The following is a 9,315-nucleotide window of genomic DNA, read 5'->3' as shown; positions in this document are numbered from 1 at the left end:
AATCGAACTTGGCACCACCGCCTTTCCGGGGCAGTCGCTCTACCGACTGAGCTAACCAGGACGGTCAGCAGATCAGACGGTAGGGCGAGAACGAATCTTTCTTTAACTACGAAGTTTCTGAGAAAGCTGTTGGCTTTTCTTTGTAACTGTATGGCTGCGCTTGGGTGGATGCAATGAGTAATTACTCCCTTATTATCATCAAAGGAAGCAACTTGATGAAGGCCTTCCACTCACACGTAAACGAACACTTCGTTTTCTTGTCTGTCAGAAGAGCATAAAACAGCGCACACGTTGCAAGCTCTGAAAAAGAAAGAAAAATGTTGCTAATTATTGAAAACAAGAACATATGTCAATGGAGACGTGTGATCAGCGTGGCGTTGATCACGAAAAGCGACAGCACACTCAAGCAAAAAAACAAAAGAGTAGCGCATCGACATGCGAGAACCGGAAAGCTCGAGGAACGTTCATTGCGCTCTCGGAACTACGAAGCTGAAAGGAGTTTTTTTTTTTTTTTTTAATGTTTACAGGTATTGGTTTGCATTGTGTAATAGAGTTGCCCCTTGAACAATCTAGGGCGTAGTACTCTTGCCACGAACAACCCCGCCGGGGTGGCGCAGTGGTTACGGCGCTCGACTACTGTTCCTAAGGAAGCGGGATCGAATCCCGGCCTCGGCGGCAGCTTTTCGATGCAGGTGAAAAGCAAGGCGCCTGTGTGCTGTGCGATGTCAGTGCACGTTAAAGAAGCCCAGGCGGTCGAAATTTCCGGAGTCCTCCTCTGCGGCGTCTCTCATAGCCTGAGTTGCTTTGGGACGTTAAACCCCACAATCCAAACCAAACCAATCTTGCCACGAACAATAAGCAGGTTTGTTAGGGTGGTGTTACACTCGAATACAACTCAATAACGAAGCGGCTAATGCTACTCAAAGAAGGCCATGGCATTAACCGATACATATGACGTCGTGGATAATGTCCCGGGACTTGCTAACATGACATTGTACAGTAAAATGGATCAAAACAGATTTACCACGACTGTATCGTATTAAACGCGGCGTCATGGAAATTTGGTCGACTCCTTTGGCTGAAGGGTCTCTTTTGAGGCGGATCTGCTCATTTTTTCTTTAGTGGCATCCGACTACAGAAACATATCTGCTACGATTTGGTTTGCTGACTCTAGTTGCCCGCAATTCTATTGAAGCGATACGAAAGCTGATAATTCAGATGGAAATTATGGTCGATATTGTGCAAGATTTTTTCGTGCTGTAGTTGTCGGCAGAGGCTGATTCAAGTGAAGTGTCCTGTTGTGTGTTATGATGTTTCGTATTTAGCGGTAATGAGAGTGGACTGCATGAGTAAAGCAAATACAGCGATAAATTAATAGGAAGGTGCACGTACGAGAATGATGATTTGCGGAGCGAGCCGCTGAAAAGTATCCCCTTGATTTTTTGTTTTTGTTTTCGCTTCCATAAAATACAGCCACCGCAGCTGGTATCGAAATTGAAACTTTGATATCAACAATCCAAAGCCTGATCCACTGCGGCGGGTGATTGTCAGGGAGCTCCTTATCTTAAAGCGATAGCCTTAAACGCGTGGGCAGCAAATAACGAGCATGCCTCTGGCAGGTGACAAGGCACTGATTGCTCCGCTGACCGTGTGACGTCACACATGCGTGTTGGCAAGAGCCTCAAATCGGGTGGCTGCTTTAAGACGGAATCGAACCCTCCAGGATGCTAGCGTTCCGAGTAAAAGGTGCTACTGCTAGGCAACGCAGGCACTTTAATACGGCTCGAATAAAGCCGGGCTTAATTTATATATATGCGGGGGGGGGGGGGGGGGGGGGGGGGTTAAACATAATGAACTATTTTACGAATATGCTAATGAGTGTGTGCGAGATAACGGAAGCACAAATTAAGTGATTAGGAATTAGGCAAGTAAAAGAGTGAATGTGTCCCGCCGCGGTGGTGCAGTGGTTAGGGAGCTCGACTGCTGTGTCTAAGGATGCGAGATCGAATCCCGGCCGTGGTGGCCGCTTTTCGATGGAGGCGAAACGCAAGGCGTCCTTGTGCGGTGCGATGTCAGTGCACATTAAAAAAACACGAAGTGGTCGAAACTTTTGGAGCCCTCCACTACGGCGTCACTCATAGCCTGAATCGTTCGCAGGAAAGGAAAGGCGCAGTATCTGTCACACTTGTTCTGTGGACACCTGAACTGCACCGTAAGGGAAGGGAAGAAATCTGAAGTGAAAGCGGAAAGAGTTGGGACGTAAAATCCCACCAACTAAACCAAACCTAAATAAGTACATGTACGAGGATCCTCAAAAAGTGTGGCCGCCAACGGAAGCCACTCACATTTTCGCATCATACCCGTAAAATGTGGAGGCTTAGGCGTCCTCAGGAAAAGTAAAACTCGCTCTAAAAAGTAAAGTTTCAATACAATGTCAGAAAGTTAAAAAATTGCCTGATTCGAGCTCAATGTGCACAATCACAAGAAAGGTATTTCCGCCGGTTTTCTGACTAATAGCAATAATGCTGCATTATTTCTATTAGTCAGAAAACCAGGCCGGAAATACCTTACTTGAGATCTGAGCACCCTTGAGCTCGAAATCAGGCAATTTTTAACTTTCTGACATTAGTATTGAAACTTTACTCCTTACTTTCCGTCTGGTTTGCCTTGCCACGCGCTCTGGGGCACGGTATTCCTCGGCGAATAATGGCAGCACGCTAATAATTGCGTACTAGCCTAAAATACGACTTCGATGCCATATCCATTTCTCTTGTTGCTGCTTGAAAGAAATGCGAACGTTCAACAAGCTGAAAATAAATGCTTTTCAATTCAAATTAACCCCGATATTTTGCAATTTCAGTGGAGTCCAACTGCACTGACGTCAGCGCTTGAATAGACATCAAACACATTAAATACGAAGTACCATACGCGGACAGTAGCCCCTGTATTTACGGGAAGCAGAACATAAATAAAAGCGAAATGACTTCTTTTTTTTGTGTGTGTGTGTCGTACATTGAGGGTGGCAAAACAGAACTTCTGCGTCTTTGTCATTTCATATTTAATAATGGTGTCCTCTATTCAAAGTGCAGGTGTTTATAAAAGTGGAGCAGTGCTTCGTTTTTAATGCGTTTCTGCCTATTCTTGTGCTGACGTCACCCAGGCTATGTATCAACCAGCTCAAGTACATCTAGTTTCGATGGTATCAACAAGGTTCTTGCACCAGATTTTGAATTAATAAAATAGTTCCTGCTCGAAATAAAACTGTACCAACGATAGCACATAAAGATGTATTCTCTCGGTATAAACATGTTTGCCATATTTCCTGGACAACAACCCGCGGAGAACACATGTTTAAAAGCTGAAATTTTGCTTCCTGCAGTCCATCTCTGGGTGCTGACTACGCATATTATTTAATTGTTTAAGAATTCTCGTCACAGCCAAGCAAACCCTGCTCGACAGATAAAGTAAAAGAAAAAATATGCGGCCTAACTGCGCCTACTACATTTTAGAATGCGGTCTTATGAACATCAGCTCCCATCTGAAATAAGGCAGGAATTTCACGGTGGCTGTTCTTCAGTGCTTGGACTAAAAAGCGCATGCGGTAGAGGTCGACGAGTAACCCAAATGCGGCGAAATAACGCCTCGTCTACCGTGGCTGCCGAAAAACGTGTCTTCACGAAAGCGGGACCGGAAACTCCTGCAGCGGAATCGTTGGATTCCGGAGGCTGAAAAGTCGTTCGCTGAATCCATGCTTGGCTTGGTTGCTTCCGACGTCTCCAAGAAAAGTGATGTTGACGACTTTTTTTTTTGTGAATCTGACTTTGAAAGACTCAATGTTTTACTGCTTGAAAATACGATATTTGCTTACCAACTGTATACTGCTTAGGGACAATCAAAACAAAAATTATCTTTAGGCGCAATTCACGCTTGCTGACTACACACCAAGTGCGGAATATGATATTAACGATACGGTGCCATGTTCCGAAACAACAGACGATCTTGCTTCTAATGGCGAATTCGAGTGGGAGAGCAGGAGCACTCGAGAGCACTTCGAAAGTGCTCTCAGACAAGCGGGTGCCCTCCAGTGGGAGAGCAGGAGTAGAATCGCTGGCTGCCAATGGTAGAGGAGGAGGCCGTTTCCTCCGCTGAGAGCACCCGAGTGCATTCCCGGCTGCTCCCTCGTCTAAAGCGAGTGTAGATGAAGTCACATGGCATAAAGCGTCATATCCGTATCGTTTTTGTTTTTTTTTTTTCACTTGAGTCGGCGACGCTTAAAATGGCGGCTGCAAAGCATCGGACTCGGCGAGCGGAAAGCATTGCTCAGGAGCAGTATGAATGGTTGAGAGTCGCTGCTGGCGTCGAAATGGCCAAAGGAGGCAGATCGCCCCGCTGTGAGAACAAAGGAATACAAAACAAGCGGTTCTACACGGAGCGTTGGCCTGTCCTCGGTTGCAACTTCCGCCACTGCAGGGCAGGCGTTGAATGCGGGTAAGGGAAGTGCGGTCACGTGGTCGTGGCGAGCTGCTCTCGACAAGCAGAGAGTGTTCCCGTACCCGTGGGAGGACCGTTACACCCTCGCTCGGCGTGCTCCTCTACTGCTCTGCAATGCTCGATGCCTCATGCTCTCGTCCCCCCAACCGAATGCGTCATAAATCTGGAGCAGCTGTATTCAGGCTTCAGCGTTCTTTACTGAACTGAGGAACTCCTAACTTAAAACAATTTGAATGGACAATTTTATGAACACGATTATGATAGTGGATTGAAAAAGATTTAGGCATGCGCTTAAAGCCGTCCTTATTTAATTATTGCGCATTTTGCTCTTGGGTAATCGGCTTTGACATTTAATAGTGACTCAGGCTATCAGGGACATCTTAGTGAAGTGCTGGATATAATTTCGACCATGTGGGGGTTTTTAGGTGCAGAGATCGCAAAGTGCACGCGTCTTGCGTTTTACCACTATCAAAACGCAGTCGGGTTTTAACCTATAGGTCATTCGGCTTAATAGTCGAGCACCCTTACCACTGATCACGACTCTTGTCGCGTGTGCTGGGCACTAGCCCTATTGAAGCCCATATTGTGTTCGATATTTTCCTACACATATTACAAAATGAGGCATTCTTGTGGAAGCCAGAATAAAAGGAATCGCCGCAGATAGGTATAACATTTTAAAGCTGCCCTTGTCGTGATCTTTCGGCACGATAAAAGGAAAGCACGCTTTTAGAGGATGGGCGGCATTGCATATGTTGGAGTTATCAGTAATCTTATTCCCTTTAATTGAGCAGTTACTGATACTGAAATGCTTCCTCCATACAACAGCTGGTACATTTTGCTGATGTTTAATCAGAAATGACAGAAAGACAGTGAGCTCTTGCTATGATAAGAACAAGATCTAATGAGGCTGCACATTCTTATGATAGAAATAAAAGTGTTGTGTGAAAATTGAAATTACAAATAATATTTTTTCTTCTTAATTTGCACCTAGTTCGCGAATGAGATAACTTGACACCCCAACTACATTGTGCATGAACGGTTACTACGTTGACTGCAATGTTAGTTTTTTTTAACGGTATATTGATATAGCGATGTGGCAGAATAATGTACATAGTACATGCAATTCTACCCACTCTTGACTTCACTGGCGACCCAATTATTTCGTGATGTCTGCCTTATTCACATTTATTGGCGCTTAAAATTAATTCTATCAACTTTATAAAACTCATTGTAGCAGTTGTACGGTAAGATTATTTATGTACTTCAGGTGTATTTCTTATAGACAAAGCAAACGAATATCTGTGCCTCCTTTGAGAAAATTAGCTGATCGTAACTGAGGGCGGCATGAGGTTGAAATCACTAGAAAATCCTTTCCGTGTTGACACGGTAGCCAATGCGTCGATTAGTGGAGCACCGCTGCGGCTGGAACTGATACCACCGACCGGTTAAATTAAACAAGTGCACTGACATCATGCAAACACTTCCACCTCGCCTTTGTCATTAGTGTTAAGTTACATTAAAACAGGCGAGGAACACACCCGTTACTTCCGCAGCTTGCTTCCCGGCTTCTCAACTTCCCTCGCCACACCCATCCTTTCACGCCCCTCATAGCTGCTTCCAACGCTTGTGGAAGCAGACCGGGAGAACAGTCGCGGCCGATAAAACGATCCGATGCAAAGGAAAGCGGCTCCCTTTGCTCCCTTTGCTTTCCCGGATCCATTCTTACGGCAGCGGTCCCCTCATACGCCGCTGCGCGACGCTGCGGGCCCCGCGGCTACGCGGCGGAAAGATGGGAGTGTAGAGGGAAGAGAGACACCCGTGTGTTGCTCTTCCGATCGATATACGGAGCGACCTCTCTCCCGAAGCCAGAGCCCGGCACTTTCCACGGCCCAACGCGCGAGAAAAGTTGCGAGCCGGCACTGAGAGGATAGCGAGGCCTGTGGTTCATCTGTGCAGGTTCTCTGGCGCGTGTGCGTTTTTTTCCCCTTAATAAACATAAATGGCCCATACACCTGCCATTCCGCATGCGAAACAAAGGAACCCAGTTGGATTAAAAAAAAGAGGGGGAGTGCAATCGGAGGAGACGAAAGTCAATGGCGTACAAAACCTGTGTAAAGTTTTCATAAAAGCAAGAAATTTAGTAGGATAGAAATGACTGAATAAAATTGAATTCTTCTTCAGTCAGCCACCAGGTAGATTAAAAACGTTGGTCGGAAACACAGATAAAAATTGATGGTTGCTTGCTGAATACCGACGGGCTGCCAGGGGCGGATGTATTGATCATTTTAGAGAGGGTGGTATATAATGGGAGGGGGGTGGAGGTCACTTGAACTATGTATTTCGTGAACATTTTGGCTCGATAACGTACGCTTCAGCATTGATTTTCTAAGCAAGGCGGTTCGATAAAATGTACCCTCCTCTTCACATCAGTCTCATTACGGGTACCACAATCCCATAGCAAGGTTTATTTATGTAGATGATCAAATTGAATGAATAATCTTTCATGCAACTAGTGCGAGTGTTTTTATGCGCTGGAAAACGGGCTTTTTAACCAGAGCGCCTGTCACAGCTCAGAATGAACGAGGAGAGAATACGCGGAGATACCTTCACCGCTAAGGTAACCTGGGCCATGCCTGTCATCATCGATTATCTTCTGAAACTACGCGAGTATGTCACTTTCATGGTAGGCAACGTGTTCTTGCAGGGCTTTGACGGAGCTGTGATATGAGGTGGGATACTTACTCGTTGATTGATTCACATAGTGTGTTATAAGACATGCCGTAGTTCAAGGACACGAAATAATTGCAACCATTTATGGATTGTTAATGTGTGCCTCGGTACCATGCAGCGTTGGCCGTGTGTTCATTGTTAATGGTGAAATACAGCTGCTTCTTTCGCTTCGGCTGGTATGGAATCAGCGAACTTTTGTTCAGCCGCAGAGTATCATAATCCATAAGTAACCATCACTGTACGGGTCAGTGGAGAAAATTTCGTAATAAAAGGGAGTAATTATTGATTGACATCTACCCAAGCTCAGCCATACGGTTACAAAGGAAAGCTAGGAAGCTTTATCAGAATCTTCGTAGGGGCCTTGCTATCCCTTTATTTCCGCCGCCCCAGTTCAGGTGCTTTAACTGCCACCTGCCAGAGATTTTCTGCTACAACGCTGGAGAAAAGGTCTCTAACGCTGTCGTGGTGAACTTTCTGACTCGGTCTAAGCTCCACCTGGGGTAATAATAGTAATTGGTTCACAGGAAGGGAAAGGCGCAGTATCTGTCACACTTTGTTCCGTTGTTGTGCCGGGGGGGTTATCACACAGTAGCCCACCGTCAACAGGGTTGTGCCAAGGAGCTAGTTGCGTAGCACTCGTCACCCGTTTCGTGAACGAGGGCTGTCAGCTCCCTGGGCGGTAGCGATGAATCCGAGTCGGCGGTGGTGAGATGAAGAAAAGGTTTTATACACCATTTACAGGCATATACACAACGAGATCGGCTCGGAAGCCGAAAGCTAACATAGCCATACGCGACTGTCCTCGCTCAACGACGGCCGGGGAGAATTCGTCGCGTCTGCTCTCTCAGGGGGCGAACTGCTCCCGACGGATGCTAGTGACGAACTCACACTCGGAGTCTCGAACGGAAGCAATTGAGTCTCCGTAAATCGAGAATCCGTTGACGCTCAAATGGTCCAATCCTACGGCAGCACTTTCGCAGGGCCAATGGGAGAGCTTGCTGCGCTCTTGCTTCAAATATGCCGCGGGGCGAGAAGAGGTCCACCGCCAGGGCCACGGCGCCGAGCTTTCTGAATGCTCAGCTCATGTTCAAACACGTCGCTTCTTTCCCCTTGGCATGGCTCGTTTCCAGTGCACTGGTGCTTTGCAAAGCAGTATCCGAATTTTGTGAAGGAGGCGTTCGCCGGAGAAGTTTGGCGTCCGGCTGAATTTCTGGGCGGCTTTGGCCGGGCACAACACCGTGGACACCTGACCCACGCCCTAAGGGAAGGGAGGAAGATGAGAGAGAAGGTAGGTAGAGAGAAAGAGGTGCAATGGTGAAGGGCTACGGCGTGATTTCGACCACCTGGGGATATTTAACGGGCACTGACATCGCACAGCACACGGGCGCCACTTCGTTTCGCCTCCATCGAAACGCCGCCGCCGGCGGTCGGGATCGACCCCGGGTACTCCGGCACAGTAGTTGGGCGTCTTACCACTGCACCACCGCGGCGAGGCCCACCTGGGGTAGCCAGGAATTGAAACGCAGCGTGCTCAGCAAACGAACCTTCATTTACCCATCTTAGGTGTCGCTTATCTTCCGTGCCGGCGCCCCGGGAAAGGACCAGGTATTACCTTGACGTGCGACCTTGTCCACCAGTAAAATTTTCTCCACCGCCCAGGGTCAAATGGCATCGTGAAGGGCGGGCTGCACGTCGTGCCGGGCTCAACGCGTGTCCCAACGTCCGCGTTAAAAAGGCTGCAGTTGCCGGTGTGCACTACAGCTGGTACGAGGGTCATCACGTGACTAACACGCGCGCTTCTCCAGTTTTAAGGTAAAAAAGGTTAGCCAAATGACCTTCAAGGTTGGCCACCGGAGAATTGGAACTATCGTTCCTTAAAATAAACTTTTATTTATAGCATGCGAGGAATATTCACCGTAGTCGGGCAGCCTTCGTACTGAGGGAAGCCGGGGATACAAGCGACCTCCAGAGTGCGGTCGAACAGACTACACTGATCATCCAGGCAGGGCTTGACAGCTGGGCCTGTCACTGCTTTTAGGTTAGGTCTTTGGTGGCTATGGTGCCGTGTGGTCTTGGCATGTTACTATATGTGCA

This window comes from Amblyomma maculatum, chromosome 4 (genome assembly GCF_055883805.1).
Source record: "Amblyomma maculatum isolate TAMU_Amacu chromosome 4, ASM5588380v1, whole genome shotgun sequence".
Taxonomy (NCBI): domain Eukaryota; kingdom Metazoa; phylum Arthropoda; class Arachnida; order Ixodida; family Ixodidae; genus Amblyomma; species Amblyomma maculatum.
This window is presented reverse-complemented; position numbering follows the sequence as displayed.